Source organism: Blastomyces dermatitidis, assembly GCF_000003525.1.
Source record: "Blastomyces dermatitidis ER-3 genomic scaffold supercont1.1, whole genome shotgun sequence".
NCBI lineage: Eukaryota > Fungi > Ascomycota > Eurotiomycetes > Onygenales > Ajellomycetaceae > Blastomyces > Blastomyces dermatitidis.
This window is the reverse complement of record NW_025544774.1, coordinates 6,913,128-6,930,567: the sequence shown is the minus strand read 5'-3', so window position 1 is coordinate 6,930,567 and position 17,440 is coordinate 6,913,128.

The following is a 17,440-nucleotide window of genomic DNA, read 5'->3' as shown; positions in this document are numbered from 1 at the left end:
ATACAAAGAATGTAATCTTAAAGATATCTTCTTTCTATACTTATTATGAATATAATTCTTTGTTATTCAGTGATGTTGCAGATAATGTTTCAAAGAAAGAAATAGATAGTCAGAATATCAGACAGATACAGAGAATGAAGTATTTCTCAGTGCTAGAAGTAAAAGTGAGATTGAAACTTTTGAATAAAATTTATAAGAAGACAGTGAAAAGCATTCATCATACTCAGAAGTAGCAGATAAAATACTATAATTAAAAACATCTTCTGATGAAGTTCTTGATAGAGAATCAAGTACTACTTTCAGTAAAGAATATCAAGACAATGAGACTGTGTAAGAAGCTCAGTGAGTGATGACTAGAATCTTTTCTGATAACAAGAGTAGTGAGTAAGCAGATATATGAGTTGAAATTACTCACAGAATTGAAATCAATTCATTCTGTTTTTCACATTTTCTATTTAAAGCTCTATAAGCAACATTTCAGAGTGAAGCTGTCTCAGCTGAATGATATTGAGATTAAGAGTGATACTGAATATCTTATGAAGAAAATATTGAATAAGTGAACACATTACAGCAAGCTTTAATATCTTATTAAATAAGAAGATTATTCATCATCAGAGAATTTATGAGAATCACTTAAGTATTTGAAAAATGCTGAGAAAGAGATTACAATCTATGAGATGACTAGTAGAGATTATCTCATTACACATTAGAGATATTGAGTAAGAAATACTACTTAAGACTTCTTATTTTTCTTAAAGAGTTTTTTAGAGATAATCTCATAGTAATAAGCTGATATCTTATAAACTCTGTAGCACTCTTCTTCTATTTTCTTTCAAAGAGTTTTTAGAAGTTTAATAAGACTATACAAGTGTAACATTTCTGAAGCAGTTAATAAGAAAAAAAAGAAATATTTGAAATTAATAAAAAGATTAATATTAATTAATCTATGAGCTGCTGCTAATCTAATAAGGCTGCAGCCTGCTGAAAAAGTAAAAAGAGAGAATCTCAGAATCTACTTATTAATAATCATACTTTCATTAAACTCATTCTTCACTGTTGAAGTCTTCAGCACTGATATCTTTATCTGTTGAGAAGTTAGCACTGCAGCACTGCAGAGAAGCATGCTGCAGAAGAGTATAAGAGATGCTGAAAGTATTAACTTATCAACTTATAAAGTATCTCAGTTATCTGCTTCAACTGAAGTGAGATTCTCTTCAATCAGTAATTAATCTCTGCAGCACTTTCAATAGCAGTATCAGCTGATTTCTTCTTGAGATTAGTCATTCTGAGGTGTTTTTTCATCTCAGAGACTCATGCTTTCATCTTCTTTTACAGATGAGTAAGAGAGATCTCTTCAGTCTTGACAGAATCTGTCAATACTTGAAGCTTCAAGATTCTCACTCTGTACTACTTGAGTATCTAGACTTCTTATCAGAGCTGATATAATATCTTTCTGTGAGATAATACTTACAGAGAGACAGAAGTCATTGTTACAGATATAATAGAAATAACAGAAGTGAGAGAAGAAATGAGTGTATAAAATCCCTCTCTTCTTCAGCTGCTTAGTATAGTGTAGATAAGTAGTGATATCAGTCAGAGACTGCACTGAAGCCTTCTTACAGAGAGAAGATAAAGAAACTGTGAGATTCTGCAGACTTAACTCAGCAGCATTCTGAGCAGAGCTCAGATATGCTGTGAAAGAGAAACTATGAATTGAGCTTCTCAGAGTCACTGTCTCTGAAATTAAGCTCTTTCTGAGTTTCTCTCTGAATGATCACACAGGGTCATACATCACTGTATTGACTGAGAGAGAGGGCAGCATCACAACAGTGATGAGAAGAGCAGAGAATGAAACAGACACAGATGCATCAGCTGGCAGAAGAGATGACATCTCACTGCAAGGCACAGCAACTATCACTGCAGCCGTGAGAGAAGCAGAAGAAGGTGTGACAATGAGAGTGATACTTCTGCAGCTCATTAACACTGTCTTCACCTTCAATCTGGCTTTCTTGACAGTCACAGAGGCCGCCGCTGCACCACAAAGACATTTACTCACTAGAAAACATCAGAATAAGCCCTCTACTGTTCTTCAAGAATGATACTCTCATGCACTTACTATTGCAGAAGAGAAGGGGGGGAGAAGAATGTTTCACAGAAGAGAGAATCTTTTTAAAAAATCCTGTCACTACTGTCAGCTTTGTCTCTAAAACACATCACTTTTGCAGAGAATTTCATATGTAGAACAGAATATGATGAGAGATCTGTAAGTCACTTGTTAACTACATTTTTCTCATCTTAAATTAATATATAAGGAACTCACTTATCATGTGTTTAGTTTGAATGAAGATGAAAAAAGAAAGATCTATACAGTCAGTAGAATAACTCATCTATTTCTTTATATTATACATAGCACATACACTGTTAATTGATTGACAACTATTACTATACAACAAAGATAATTTCTAATTCAGTAATCTTAAGAGCATAGAAACTATGCTCTTAAGAGAGAGAGTATTATCACACTCTCAGCTGTATCAAGACCTTATTACAGTTTCACACAGCTTATCACTTTCATGCAGATAATTTCATTCTGTCTGAACTAGTTTTCAATCACTCTATAACATTATTCAGATGTATCATAGAAAGATTCAATTAATAAATATAAGAATCTCACTTTTATATAAGATCAGCAGATTACTCTTTCTTGATAATAAGGTGTTACTGAGGTATCACTTCAGCTATTCTCACTCATGAAATAAGAGAAGAGTATTCACTCATTATCTATATAGAATAGCTAGATGCTGACTCCTTATCAAAGAAGTCAGTGATTTGTTTTACTTCTACTGAAATATACATAAGAGTTACTGTATGTCTTATACAATCTTCTTAGTATACTAAGTATCATATCTGTGATATCCTCGCAATAACTCTGTAGCCTATGAGCTCACTATTCAAGCAAGATAGTCAAGCTCACTCATACAGCTTCTCAAACAACTACCTCTACATGTCGCCGCTGACTAGCCACCGCTTCGGTTCCGCCACGTTACATAAGCACTCTAATTCAGTCACTTAATATCATCTCTCTGCCGGGTTCAATCATTGTGATAGAAATAGAATAAGTCTCTCAATTTCATTCACACTCATCTGATGCAGCGCGATCCCTATCTCATACTGTTTGCTAGAATTCATGTACATGATGAATGATCACTTGAAGTCAGAGTATACTCTCATGAGAGTATTCATTAAGACCTGTTTAACAGTATTGAAGAAGAGTTGAGCCTCTGTGAGTAGGGCTTGAAATTGTAAGAATGCTTTAAACTCAATTAATTTGATTCTTGCTGTGTACAATGCTCTTTTCTGATCTGTTCAGAGGTCATTGCACAGCATTCTGATTTTAAGTGTTTTCAGTGCTTCTATCTTATCTGTGTAGAAGTTCACAAAGTCACAGTAGTAGTTGAAGAGACTGACAACTCTCTTCAGCTCTCTGAGAGTTATAGAGAAGGCCAGGTTTATAATAGCAGCTATCTTCTTCTTCTGAGTGAATATTCCCAGTCAGTTAACATGATGGCTCAGTAAACACACAGAGAGATAGATGAAATGACATTTGAAATAAGAATATCATCACTTTAAACATCTTAAGAGTGATGAATACTGTCTGCATGTGATGAAGATGATCATTTAGTGAACATGAGAAGATAATGATGTTATCAACATAGATCAAGATAAATCATCATAAGAATTATGCTAGTATCTCTTTCATATGTTGCTGAAAGAATTCAGATGAGATTGTCAATCTCATTATAGCAACTGTAAAGCATTCAAGCTCTCAGTGCAGTGTGACAAAGGTGATTTTGAAGTGATCAGAATCTTCTATGAGCTGTTAAAAGAAGCTCTGACAGATATTCATTGATGAGAACACTATGAAACTGCTTAATGACTGCAGAACATTTTACTGTGTCAGTAAAGAATACATATTTAAAAGCAATTGTAGATTGATCTTCTACAAGTTCACAATCACATGCAGTTTCTCTTTATATCAGATTACAAATGTGAGGGAAGTGATAGAGTTCTTGACCTTAAGAGAAACCCTCTCAATTCTCTCATTTTAAACAAGCAGATTCAAGATTTGATCAGCTGCTTTCTGATCTCTCTGTAAGAGAGAATATAGTTACTGCTTCAGTCTGGAAAAATCATCTTCATTAATGAACTGTAGCAGCATCTTCACATTGTCTGAAAATAATCCCAGATTAAAATCAAAAAGTTTGTGATGTCAGTCAATGATCTTCTGAATTGTCTTATAATCACTCACTGCTCAGTGATCTGATATCTGTACTTTAACTCACTCAGTGAGAGTGTTCACTGTGAGAATCTGAAGAGAATTGTCATGATCTTCTGTGTCTGTCAATAGAAATAATTCTATGTATAAGATAGAAAACAGAGATAACTTCTTAATTGAATCATTATTGATAACATTGGCATTCACGGTGCAGATGATGATTCTTTTTTACTTTCATAACAGAGAAGAATTTCTATCTGCACAGATAGTATCTCTGATAATCTTGGCATTTATAGCATATTTCTCATGAAATATAATATGCTTATCATGAACATCAATGATGACTCTCACTGATGATAATATATTATTTACTATAATCATATTGCATCTGAGATATCACATCAGGTGGAATTCACTCTTCAGATGAAAAAGAGCCTTATCATCTGTCTTTAGAGTGAGAGCTGTTGATATGAATAGATTCAATTCATTTGTATTCAAATCAACTTCTTGAATGTGTATATATCAGTCATGTGACAGAGCAGTTAGCTGATATCAGAGAAAGAATAAGCTTGCTATCACTGCATTAATAAGCAATATACCCGCATCTGTATCAATACAAACTGAGAGATTGCCTCGAGAAGTATCAATGAGAATGATAAGAAAGATGTAGAATAAGTACTGCAGTTCACTAATATATTCTCAATCACTTGTGAGAACATCACATGCTGTGATAGTGTATATGTCAGTGTTAAATATACTCAGATAATTGTCTGAAAGAGTATCTGTGAATAAGACAGATCTCTCAGCATCTGACTTATTATCTATTTTTTCAACTCACTATCAGAATCTAGACTGAGATCTAGTTGTAATAGATCATCATTCTCTTCTCTATTACTCTTTCATTTAACTTGATTCACTAGGTTCTCTTTTCTGAGACAGTGATTGACATAATGAGAGCCCCCGCACACATAGTACTCTGCTGCAGATGCTGATGATTTGCCCTCTGCATGTCTAATCAGCAGCCTGCTCACTGTGAAGATGCTTATGAGAGAAGTCATCACAGAGTCTGCAGCAGACATAGATGACTTGATAGTTTCTATATATAATCTGATCAAGAGAGTCTGATAAGAACAGCAGTCATTATTTTAATCAATTCATCTGAAGTCTTGTATATATTCAGTGAATTGAGTTCTTCAATCAGTTTAAGTGTGTCAGATGACTGACTTATTATCTCTAATTCTTCTTCAGAAGTCATTCAGATGCTTAGTGAGAACAAGAGATGTAATCAGAGATAGATTCAACTTCAACTCTTTTCATAGAAGTCTCTTCATCATTGCAGAGTCAGAGATTGAGACAGCTCACAGCAAGTTAATCTTCTATGAGATATACAGTGTCAATGACAGCTTGTTCAACTTCTTAAAGAAGAAATGCAGTTCTTGAGCTTTCATTCAGACTTCTCTCTCAGATAGCTGAAATTCTTGCCTCAGCTTATCAGTTGTGATGAGAAGAGAAGTACTTATATTCTTTCTCATTTTCATAGACAGATCATTGTGTCATTCTAATATCTGTCTCTTTAAATATAATGAAAAGATCTGAAGTACTGCATCTTCTCTCTTCTGCATGATAATAAACTCTAGATAACTGATGAACATCATTACATCTGCTTTCACTGAATTAAACAGTATAACATTGCCTGCTCTCAGTCACATCAGACATTCTCATTCATTACCTTCAGTGTAGCAGATCACATCATCAATCTGCCATGAGAATGAACAGAATCTATTGTCTAGTGAGAAGTCATCATGATCATAGATGAGACAGGCCTCTCTCTTCAAGAGTACTGCAGATGCTTGCTCTCTGCAAACTCAATTCTCTTCTGTGTCATAGGTGAAGCACAGAATATCTGTCTCTCATGTGAAATTGAAATTGAATCTATTTCTCATCATGTTTGAGTGGCAGGTCCTGCCTCTGAACACATCTCACCCAGCACCACATGACTCTCTTGAGATTGCAGGTGTTTGCAGGGCCCTAGGAGGTGGTTCGAAGCCTTCATCAAATAAGGCATTCAGTCACTGAGAGAATTCAGTGAGAGAATCATCATCTTTAACTTGAGTCAGTTGTTTCTACTGCTGTTGATTTTTACACTGCTGCTTTTATCTCTGAGCAGTGAGCACTGCTTTCTCTGTATGAAAGTTACTTCATATCTCTGTCAGTCAGCTTCTTCTATCTGCTAAACACTGAAGATTGTCCTGAAGCTTATTGACATGCTTGTTAATAAGAGTGATACACTTATTCAGCTGATTCTGCTGCTGGTTGAGCTGGCACTCATGCTCATCTAGCTTACTTTCTTGCTGAGTCAGCTGAGACTTCAGTTACTTCAACTTCTCAATTGTATCTAATACAGCAGCTTCATCAGAAGAGGCATGACTCTGGTCATTAAACTCAACATAGCTTGAAGCTATTGACTCTCTTTCTTTCATATGCTTTGTAACCTCTGTACAGAAAGTCTGTAGTCAAGAATCAATGACATTCTTTCATTTCATGACAGGAACTGAGTCAAGAGTCATCTTAACATCATTGTAATGCCTGGTAAACACTCTCATAAGAATGCCCTCTGCCTTAACACAGTTATATAATGTGACTTAGTTCTTGACACTATCATATCATTCATTTGCATTCTGCCAGACCTCTGTGATCATGACAGTGTGTTTCTTCACTGCCGCCTGCAAGTAGGTGTGCTCAGTGTCAGATCCCTGAGCAGGTTTGCAGAAAGCTCACTTCTCAGCAGACTCATTCAGCCCAGCAGAGCAGAGCAGCTGGTAAGAGCTGCTTCTAGTGAGATGTTCATTCTGCTTCATTGCAGTGTGTAACAGATGTGTATAGAGTGAGTCTATCACAACTGAACTGATTATCAGCTGCAGTGATGAAAAAAGATAGAGTAGTTAATCAGACTGATTATCAGTTGACTGAACTTTGTTATCTGCAATTCAGATTAATCATCAGTATTATATCTTCTTAAAGATGAAAAGAATGTAGAGAAATCAATCAGATCAATCACTAGTTAACTGAACTTCATTATTCACAACTCAGATCAATCATCAGTGTTGTATCTTTTGAAGACAGAGTGAAATCTAAGAGGACTGAGAATCTTGTTCTTAATGAGATATGCTATCAAATTGCAGTATACATCATCTGTAGTGTATGCTGATCACATATCATACATGTAAAAAGATAAATCTTGTCTTATTCTTCAAGATGAAGATGGGCGAACGCCTCTATATATATATATATACATGCTTGTTTGTTTATTGTGATTGACTTTTACAGAAGAAAGGAGTGAAAGCCTCAGAAAGAAAGAGGCAGAAGCTATACAGAAGAAAGAGACAGAAGTCTCAGAAAGAGACGGAAGCCTCAGAAAGAAAGAGGCAGAAGCCTCAGAAAGTAGTAAGAGTGAATGTCATACTTATGCAGAGAAGGTATAATACTCATAATCAGAAGATATTAGCAATTGTTAAATTCTTTAAAATCTGATGATATTATCTTTAGAGTAGTAGATACTCAGTGTAAGTTCTCACTGATCATGCAAATCTGCATTACTTCTTAATAACAAAGAGCTTGACAGAATATCAAGCTAGATGAGCAGAGCTGCTTTTAAAGTATGATTTCTATATCTGATATCATTCAGGTCAGCTTAACCCTGCTGACACACTGTCTAAATGACTCAATTATAATATTATTAATACAGAGAAGAATTCTATAAAAGAATCTCTGTTATCACTGCAGAAGAAGCTGACTGCAGAGAATTGAGATTCTCTAAAGCTTAGAAACAGCACTGAAGAGACAGCTGTATAACTCAGTATAGAAGATGAAAGAGAACTCAGATCTCTGCAGAGAACTGATACTGAAGATCATGAGCTTCTTATGTTATATCTTACAATTATTGAATTAGTAAAGAATGAAACAGTCTACAATCTTTCAATCTGACTATTTTTGAAATTTATTGATAAATTATAGAAGAGAGATATCTCTACTGTAACTTGAATTCAGAAGTTGAAGAAGAAAGAATTCAGTTTAAACTTGAAAGAGACAGGCTCTGAGTGAGATAATACTGTTAAGAAATCAAGTCACTGATAACTAGAAGAATATGAACTTCTACTACTGAATAATTCAGTCTTCATTTCTCATAGCAGAGTGATGTGTTAGAAGTTATTGAGAATTCATTATAATAATTCTCATACAGAGCACTTCAGGTTAGAGAAGACTGAGAAGCTTCTAAAATATAAATACACTTGAGACAAGCTCTGAGCAGATATCAAAGAGTATATTAAGACTTACAATATCTGTCAAAGAATAAAGATTCTGCAGTATAAGCAATACAGTGAGTTGATATCACTGTCTGTTTCAAAGAGCTTATAACAGAATCTATCAATGAATTTCATAGTTAATCTGTCAAAGTTGACAAGAGTCAAAGAATATGACTCAATTTTAATCATTGTTAACTGCTTTACAAAGATAATCAGATATATTTCTACTTATAAAAAGATTAAAGCCTCTGAATTGACTGATCTATTTTTAGATATTATTATTTATAATCACAGTGCTCTGAAATTGTTGATAACAGATTAAGAATTTCTCTTTATCAGTAAGTACTGATTAGCTTTTTACTATTATCTTATAATAAGATATCTTCTCAGTATCACATTTCATTCACAGACTGATGATCAGACTGAATATCAGAATCAGATACTAGAACAGTATCTTTAAGTATTCTGTTTATATTATTAGAATAATTGACTTAAACATCTTCTGATCACTGAATTTATATATAATAATGCAAAGAATGTAATCTTAAAGATATCTTCTTTCTATACTTGTTATAAATATAATTCTTCATTACTCAGTGACATCATGGATGATGTTTCAAAGAGAGAAATAGACAGTCAGAATATTAAACAGATACAGAGAATGAAGTATCTCTCAGTATCAGAAGTAAAAGTGAGATTGAAACTTTTGAATAAAATTCATAAGAAGACAGTGAAAAGCATTCACTGCATTCAGAAGTAGTAGATAAAATACTATAATTAAAAACATCTTTCAATGAAGTTCTTAATAGAAGATTAAGTACTACTTTCAGCAAAGAATATCAAGACAATGAGATTATATAAGAAGCTCAGTGAGCAGTGAGTCAGTGACTAGAATCTTTCTCAGTAACAAGAGTAATGAGTAAGCAGATATATGAGTTGAAATTACTCACAGAATTGAAATCAATTCATTCTGTTTTTCACATTTTCTATTTGAAGTTCTATAAGTAACACTCTGAGGCAGAGCTGTCTCAGCTGAATGATATTAATATTGAGAGTGATACTGAATATCTTATAAAGAAAATATTGAACAAGTAAACACATTACAGCAAGCTTTAATATCTCATTAAATGAGAGAATTATTCATTGTCAGAGAATTCATGAGAACTGCTTGAGTATTTGAAAAATGCTGAGAAAGAGATTGCAATCTATGAGACAGTTAATAGAGATCACTCTGTTACATGTCAGAGATGTTGAGTAAGAAATACTGCTTAAGACTTCTCATTTTTCTCAAAGAATTTTTTAGAGATGATCTTGCAGTGATGAGCTGACATCTTATAGACTCTGTAGCACTCTTCTTCTATTTTCTCTCAAAGAATTTTTAGAAGTTTAATAAGACTACACAAGTGTAACATTTCTGAAGTAGTTAAAAGAAAAGAGATATTTGAAATCAATAAAAAGATTAATATTATTAACTCACAGATCACTGCTATTCTAATAAGGCTGCAGCTCACTGAAAAAGTAAAAAGAAGAATCAGAGCCTACTTATTAATAATCACACTCTTATCAAACTCATTCTTCACTGTTGAAGTCTTCAGTACTGATATCTTTATCTGCTAAGAAGTTAGTACTGCAGCACTGCAGAAGAGCAGAAGAAATACATAAAATATCAACTTATTAACTTACAAAGCATCTCAGTTATCTGCTTCAATTGAAGTAAGATTCTCTTCAATCAGTGATTAATCTCTGCAGTGCTTTTAACAGCAGCACTGACTGATCTCTTCTTAAGATCAGTCATTCTGAGGTATTTTTTTATCTTGAAGACTCACACTTTCATCTTCTTTTACAGATAAGCAAGGAGAATCTTCTTAATCTTGATAAAATCTGTTAATACTTAAAGCTCTAAGACTCTCACTCTGTACTACTTGAGTATTTAGACTTCTTATCAGAGTCAATATAATGTCTTTCTGTGAGATAATACTTACAGAGAGATAGAAGTTGTTGTTACAGATACAACAGAAACAATAGAAGTGAGAGAAGAAGTGAGTATATAAAATTCTCTCTTTCTTCAGCTGCTTGATATAGTGCAGATAAGTAGCAGTACTGATTAGAGATCACATCAGAACCTTCTCACAGAGAGAAGATAAAGAAACTGCAGAATTCTGCAGACTCAATTCAGCAGCATTCTGAGCAGGGCTCAGACATGTGAGAGAGAAACTATGAATTAAGCTTCTCAGAGTCACTGTTTCTGAAATCAAGCTCTTTCTGAGTTCCTCTCTGAATAATCACACAGAGTCATACATCACTGTATTGACTGAGAGAAGAAGCAGCGTTGTAACAGTGATGAGAGAGGCAGAGAACAGACTGAACACAGACACACTGACTGATAGAATCACTGCAGCTGTAAGAGAAGTAGAAGAAGATATGATAATGAGAGTAATACTCTCACAGCTCATTGATACTGCTGCCTTCAACCTGGCTTTCTTGACAGTCACAGAGACTGTCACCACATCACAAAGACATTTACTCACTAAAAAATGTCAGAATAAGCTCTCTACTGTTCTCTAAGAATGATACTCTCATGCACTCACTATTGCAGATGAGAGAGAGAAGAGAAAAATGTGTCACAGAAAAGAGAAATCTTTTTAAAAAAAATCCTGCTACTACTGTTAGCTTTGTCTCTAAAACACATCACTTTTACAGAGAATTTCATATATAGAATGAAATATGTTAAAAGATCTGTAAGTCACTTATTAACTATGTTTTCCATATTTCAAATCAATATATAAGAAATTCACTTATCATGTGTTTAATTTGAATAAAGATGAGAAAAGAAAGATCTACATAGTCAGCAGAAGAACTCATCTATTTCTTTGTATCACATGTGATACACACACTGTCAATTGATTGATAACTATTACTATATAACAAAGATAATTTCTAATCTGATAATCTTGAGAGTATAGAAACTATACTCTTAAAGAGAAGAGTATTATCACACTTCTGACTATGTCAAGACTCTGTTACAGTTTCACACAGCTTATCACTTTCATGTGAATAATTTCATTCTGTCTGAACTGATTTTCAATCACTCTATGACATCATTCAGATGTATCATAGAAAGATCTGATTGATGAATATAAGAATCTCACTTTTATATGAGATCAGCAGATTACTCTTTCTTAACAATGAGATATCACTGAGATATCACTTCAGCTATTCTCACTTGTGAAATGAGAGAAGAGTATTCACTCATTATCTATATAGAATAGCTAGATGCTGACTTCTTATTAAAGAAGCTAGTAATTCATTTTACTTCTACTGAAATATATATAAGAGTTACTGCATGTCTTATACAATCTTCTTAGTATACTAAGTATCATATCTGTGATATTCTCATAATAACTCTGTAGTCTATGAGCTCACTATTCAAGCAAGATAGTCAAGCTTACTTATACAGCTTCTTAAAACAACTACTTCTACATGACGCCGCTGACTAGCCACCGCTTCGGTTCCGCCACGTTACAACTGTAGTGAAAAGTACTGCATTTATAAATACTGAGTCACTGATAATCTACATTACTGATTTCACTTTCTGTATGAATACTGAACTAACTGTACTATTCTTAAATCTTTAAGTAGTAAATATTACTGACTGCACTCTTATTATAATAACTTAATTCTTAATAACTATAACAGATTAATTACAGTTAGCTGACTAGTAAATACTGATATTATTCTCTATATTAACAGCTGTGTCATTCTTGATTATCTGTCTAAGTACATTGTCAAGACTGAAACAGAAACAGAATTCTATTATCAGATTATTCAATAAGTAATTTCAAGAGTCAGTTCAAGTCACTCACTACTCTCTATAATTGTTAAACTTATAAATCAGTTCATTGATGAGCATAATTGATCTGTTTAGAAGATTTATCATCTTCTTTTAAATCTTTCTTTATAAATAAGTTCTCACAAGTCAATTGCAGTTAATTATCAGTCTGAATCTTAATATTGTTATAGCTATATTCTTGAATCTAATAAATTACAATATAATTCATTCTTTTTAAAAAAATATAAGCAGCAGTTAACTGAATTTGAAGATCTTTCATTTCTTAAATTTCTTCAAATCTTTTCTTACAGTTATTAAATTAAGAGATATTTCTGTATAAAACTCTGAGTATTAATCTACTTTTCTATTTATTAGTTTGAAACGGATTCAGAGAATTATACTTATATTAAACTTCTTCTTCATTACTCTTTTCATTAAATTAAAGATCTCAAGATTGTTGATCTTCTCACTTCTTAACTCTCTTTTACAGAGATCTTTAATTATTACTATCTTTCTCATAATCACTCAGTTAATGTTTATGATAAAGACATACTAAAATCAGAATCTGAGTTTAAAGATGATCAGAATGATGAAGAGAAGTTTAATCTCTCTTAAGTATTATTTATCTATCAAAATTCACAGTATGATAATAATGATCTTATTAATATCTAAAACTATGAACAGCTTGATTATCAGTTCTTAGATTTCAACTATGATTAAAGCTCTCATATTAACACTTATATCAATCTTAACACAGAATTTTAAAACAATATGAAGACTGACTTTTCTATAGATACTACTCTTCATGAATATAACTTACTCAAGACTCTAGACTCTGATTAATATCTTCTTTATAACACTATTCTCTATTATTATACTGAGATTCTTAACAGTAGATTCTCAGATTCTTTGTTAATTAATCTAGATAATAAAGATAGCACTGATAAAACTTATCTGATTATAATTTTATCTACAACTCTTCAAAATCTTGCAGAGGCTCAAGATCTCTCAATCTCAATTATTTAAGCTGTGTTAACTGATATAGCTGCTTACTTCATTAACACTCAAATCTTGCATGTGTTATTTCAACTTCTCATACACAAGAATATGTTATATGAACTGCTTAATTCTTAAAATCTTTGATCTTTGCAGATTCTTTTTAAGAATGTTCACTATCTGTTAATTGATGAAAAGTCAATGATTGATTTACAGTAACTTTTATAAATTAATCAGATCTATCATTATATATTCTCTTATAAGAATACTTATTTTGATGATCTCAATATTATTCTCAGTGAAGATTTCTATCAGCTCTCATCTATTTTTCAAACTTCACTCTATTATAATAGATGTATTGATTATAAAGAAGACATTCAGAGTTATTAAATTTACTTAACTTTTAGTAAAATTATTCAACTTACTGTGATTCAATAATAAGTGAGTGAAGATGTTATCAGCTGTCAGTTTCATGAGATCTTGAAAAATCTTTATCTTAATCAGTTAACTCTGAATAATTAAGAGTTTCTTTCAAAGTGTGTACAGACTCTTATCTCTTATAAAGTCTCAGTCTTTAAGAATATAATTCACATTTATATAAAGAAGTATCTATAATAATAATACTATTCAAAACTGTAAACAATCTGTTATTAATATTCAGATTATAAATATTAATATAGACACTTCTTAGTTAGATTCTGATAAGACTGATAATCTTTATCAGAATCTTTCTCTCTTTATTAACTACTGAATTATACTTCTATAGAATATTTAAATAGACTGCAGTCTTATTAACAGTACTCTTAAGATTCTTTATAATATTATATGAAGTTCAGATATGAAGAATCTCTGTCAAGATTCTTTATTTACACTGCTAATTAATTTTGATAAATATGACAGCTCTGCTTATTTAAAATGAGAGAATCTTAAACTTATATCTATCTTTCACAGCTGCTATGACTTTTCTCATATTAATCAAGTCTGCAGTCACATGCAGTTCTCTATTACAGTTGCATATATTATTACTATTTATAAATCTCAAGAATTATCACTTGATCAGACTGTTCTTAATATTTCTAAGACTGAATTTCAGACTGATCTCACATATGTTACAGTTTCATAGATTAAAATATATTAAGATCTTCTATTTAAACAACTCTTTGATTATTTCAGATTTTATCAGTCTGATGATGAAGTAAGCAGAAGTATGCAGATGCATAAGATTGATTATATAAGATATTAAAGTTAATAGATAACTAAGTTATATCTCTTTTCTTTTTATAGATCTCTATTAATCTATATTTTATATAGCTTTATTCACTCTTTATTTCATCTTTTTCACAGTTTATATTTAATCTGTTTATTCACTTATTCTTCATTACTGTAAGTTTTTCATTCTCTATTCTATTATTCTCTTTATCTATTCTACTCACAGATTCACTGAATTTAATTATTGAATTTAATAAATTTATTATGACTAATTCTATTCTAATCACTGAATCTGAGAATAAGTAGTTAGCAGTCTATAGAAGATATTGAAATAATCTGAATATTAATCTATATAATCTAGCTTTAATATAATGATATCTTTAATCTGAGAGATTAAGAATCTTCTGAGATCTGTGTTATTAAGATCTGTATTATATTATATAATAAGAGATATTGAATTCTTACAGTTATCAACACATGTATAAGAGAAAGTGAATGAATCTTAGAGTATTCTCTTTCTCTTTAAAGAATTTATCTTATCTCTCATCTCTTATCTCTGTCAGCTGTTTTTTTTTTTTTCAGAAATTATATCATTTACTTCTATTAATTCATTAGAAGTTCAAAAAATCATCAATACTACTATTATAACTGAAAACAATATCTCAAAACATATTTATTATAAGTAAGATTCTTAAAATAATGAAAATTACAATTTTAACAGTTAGTATAGTTCTTAATAATCTTATTCAGTCTATTAAGCTATTAACTGTTAATCTTATTCTCAGTTCTATATCTGTATCTGTATCTACTTCTACTGTATCTGTTAATTCTAGATTATTAAGTTAATTATTAACTTATTTAACTAAAAGAATGTCTGAGAAGCTATCAAAAAAGCTACAGACTCTTATTAAATTATTCTATACTTATAAGTTAGTCTTACAGAAGAGTTATCAGATTAATATAAAAATTAATATAAATTATAAAGTTCTTCTTCTATAATTTTATAATACTGTTTTTACAGTTCTCTGCAGTCACTGTATTAGAGAAGAAGACTCTTTTATTATCTGTATCAGCACTCTGAATTAGTGTTATAAAGCTTGTATCAGTTATTATTATAATAGCACTGAAAGTCACTACTCTTATTATAGAAGTAAGTCACTTTTTAATATGAAATATATTAATTTTAATATAATTAACTAATAGTTATACATAGTCAATATCAGTAAGAAGAATGATAAAGTGAAAGAAAAGAAATAGAAGAATAAAAAGAGAAAGAAAGTTAAGAAAAAGAGTTCATTTAAAAAGTACTCTGTGACTGAGAATACAGAGACTAGAGTCTTGAAAAAACAGATAGTAAGTGTTAAGTCAGTTAATAGTTATAATATTGAGATTTTAACTCTTTATATTGAAAATGAGACTCTGTACAAGAAGAATACAGCTCTGAAGATTAAATTCAGAACTATTATAAGTCTTCTTCAGATTACTCAAACTGTTCTTAAGAATAATATATAAGTTAGTGAGATAGAGCAGAGTGTTTTTTATTTTTTTCCTTACTTAGTTAGCTGATACTTTTATACTGAAAAATAAATCTCTATATGTTTTTACAGTTCTATTTCTTCTATTATTATTAAAAAATGAATCTCTATATGTTTTTACAGTTCTATTCCTTCTATTATTATTAATAATAAGCTGTAAAATCAATCTTGCAGAGCCTTCTGTTTTGAGCTTAGCTCTGCAACATCTTTGCACACAGAGGCTTGTATGCATTAAGATATTTTTATTACTCAGCTAGGATATAAATGTTGTGTTGAGGGTCCCGCGGTTGGTCGGCCCTTCTACCAGCAGTGCGCTGGTGGTGATTGAGCTCTTTTGCCCCAGTAGCCTACAGGTTATGAGACTGTTGAGCGTGAGCCCCACTGTGGTCAACATGCATGGGTTTGATCCCAGAATGGACTTAAAAATTCCTAACAAATACCCTTGGACATTTTAACAGTGCCAAGAGACATCCCAGGAGTGTGCCCTAGAAGTCCCGTGAGCCCTAGGACTGAGTGGTCCAGTCCATTATTAAAAGGAGCCATTGTGGGGAGGCCACTGAAGGGAGCCACTGAGGGGAAGTACTGTACTCTGTGGTAGCTGGTCCGAGGGGGGGTGTTGGGGGTCCCGCGGTTGGTCGGCCCTTCTACCAGCAGTGCGCTGGTGGTGATTGAGCTCTTTTGCCCCAGTAGCCTACATGTTGAGGGTCCCGCGGTTGGTCGGCCCTTCTACCAGCAGTGCGCTGGTGGTGATCGAGCTCTTTTGTCCCAGTAGCCTACAGGTTATGAGACTGTTAAGCGTGAGCCCCGCTGTGATCAACATGCATGGGTTCAATCCCAGAATGGACTTAAAAATTCCTAACAAATATCCTGGACATTTTAACAGTGTCAAGAGACATCCCAGGAGTGTGCCCTAGAAGTCCCGTGAGCCCTAGGACTGACTGAGTCCATTATTAAAAAGGAGCCATTGTGGGGAGGCCACTGAAGGGAGCCACTGAGGGGAAGTACTGTACTCTGTGATAGCTGGTCCGAGGGGGGGTGTTGGGGGTCCCGCGGTTGGTCGGCCCTTCTACCAGCAGTGCGCTGGTGGTGATCGAGCTCTTTTGCCCCAGTAGCCTACAATAAAATCTTTTCCATGCCCACCCCTGTCAGCGGCAAGGTTGTGAAGAAGGGAAAAACTGGGTTGCTGAAATTCGGAGTAACTTAGATAAAGACTAGGTGTCTGTTAACATTTAATATCTAAAAAACCTAAGCAGGTTAGACGGAAGTAAAGCCAAGTATTTGGAAGGGAAAG